Source organism: Cynara cardunculus, assembly GCF_001531365.2.
Source record: "Cynara cardunculus var. scolymus isolate 2C chromosome LG 10, CcrdV1, whole genome shotgun sequence".
In the NCBI taxonomy this organism is placed as follows: Eukaryota; Viridiplantae; Streptophyta; class Magnoliopsida; order Asterales; family Asteraceae; genus Cynara; species Cynara cardunculus.
Genome location: NC_037537.1, coordinates 16,664,052 through 16,666,481, shown reverse-complemented (window position 1 = coordinate 16,666,481; position 2,430 = coordinate 16,664,052).

The following is a 2,430-nucleotide window of genomic DNA, read 5'->3' as shown; positions in this document are numbered from 1 at the left end:
TTATCTAAAGATATTGTTTCATATGAATTCATTCTAATCAAAGTCTAGCATTTAATGTATTAATGAACATATTTGGTTCACAATGTGATTATTTCATATGTATGCGGTTCACAATGTGAACTTTTTCGTGTAACTTTTGCTTCAGAAACAAACAACAAAAGTTAACATTATGAAACAAATACATGAGAAACAAATAAATCATAAAACAAATATATGTTAATTGTTATTCAAAATCCTAGTATTAGATGAAAAAAATCATATGAAATAACACATGATGCATTAGTTTTCAAGGTTATCACAATTTCACAAGTTTTCAAAAGAAGGTCCCCCTTTATATACACAAGTGATCCAGTCAATTTAAACCGCAAACTAAACTGCATTGCTCAATTTAACAATTTTCAAACAAGACTGGACAAAACTCTCAAACCATTCAAATCACAAAAAACGGTCCGACTTGGTTTGATCCAACCGATTTTTACTATTCATCGATTTTTTTTTGAAAAACCCTAAAAGTTTACTTTTAAAAAGCAAAATAATAAAATTCCACGTTAAACACCAAACAGAATAATACATACATGATTAGAACAAACGAGAAGTTAGACTATCCTTTAGTTATAATTAAACCAGGAATAATACCGAACGCGGTTTAGATTGGCCGTTTTGATGTTGACATTTTAACACACTATTAATGAATGTACAAGTTTTTTAATTTATATATATATATATATATATATATATATATATTGTAGAGATATACATCCAACATGATCATCCTACCATGCGTATAATATCTTATCTTTATTTCCGTACAAAATTCAATATCCTCGTGCTTATAAACTAAAATCAGAATTATATGTTTTATATATTAAAAAAAGAAATTTATTATTAAAATATATTTCACCAATTGTATGTATCTTTTTAATACAAAATAGAGTGAATTACATTCCTAGTCCTTATCTTTTGTGGTTTGTTCGACTAAGGTCCCTTAAATTCGTTAATTACACTCATGGCATTTATGGTATGCAAAAACACATACTTTGGGTCCTCCCTCTAATAGTTTTTGTTAACCCAGTTAAGTATAAGGGTTTTTTTTATCCTCTTTTTTTGTCTTTGACTAATTAAAATAAGAAAAATAACAAGTAAACGGGTGAATCTTGTGTAAGTGAACGTAATGTTGTTGGCAAGCTTCCCTGCATGTGGCTCATGCACTACGTTATGCTCGAACGGTTGAGTGGTCGTCCGCCCTTCCATGCATAGATATATTATATTTTATGTTATACTTTGTCGTGTCCCTCATCTTCATCTTCATCCTTCATGGTCGTCTTCAAGAACACAAATCAAATCATCTCCACAATGTAAACACATATCGAGTTTCATCTTCATGAGCACAAATACAAATCAAGTTCATCTTTAAGAACACAAACACAAGAAAAATCCTAAACTAATACAATCTTTAACCCTAAACTTTAGAAACCCTAAATCCAAATCTTTCAAAAAATCATGCGCATTAATACGATTATATAATGGAAACAAGTTCAAAAACAAACTCAATAAAAACAATGATCAAAATCCACAAGGAAATCAAGTCCCATGCCCAAAAAATCACGATTTTTGGGCAAGAATCCAAAAACAACCAAAATCAACCGATAAAATCAAGAAATCCACAAAAATCAACCCCTATATGATTGATTCAAGCAAGAATTAATCAAAATATGAAGAAATCAATCGTCTTACACACCAACATGAACAGACATCTCAAGAAAAAAAAAAAGAGAGAAATGGGTTTTCGGAGAAACCGAAACAGATTGGAGGAGATGGACACAACAAACTCTGAAGCGATTTACAATGAGAAATCCTTTTAGAGAAACCAAAACCCACTTCTAAGCGTAAGAACTTCTTCTTGAGCATTAAAACAAAATAGTGGTGTTGGTTCTAGTCATGACTACTAAACCCATTATTTTCCCTTTGCCTAACATTGGTGCCATAGGTTATGCAAATTGGGGATGAGGGTTTTCCTAGACGAGTATGTATGATATATTACTTCAATATAATATGATCTGAAATATGATTTTTCATTAAAAAAATAATTTTTAATAAGAAAAAGATTAAAAAAATTAGTAAAATGACCAAAATGCCCCATAAGATAATCGGGTTAACAAAATTCGTTAGAAAGAGGGACACATAGCATGCATTTCTACATACCACATGTATCAGAAGAGTAATTAATGCGTTTGAGGGATAACATACCACATGGATCAGGAACATAATAAAAGCATTTGAAGGACCACAATAATACATATCAACATACCACAGGGACTGGAGATGTAATTTACTCAAAAAAATATTACATTTAAGGAAGTTGTAGATAGCGCCAGGAAAGTACGTAACCGTCCATGTGAAGTCAAATATGTTGTGGTTTTGCCGTATTTA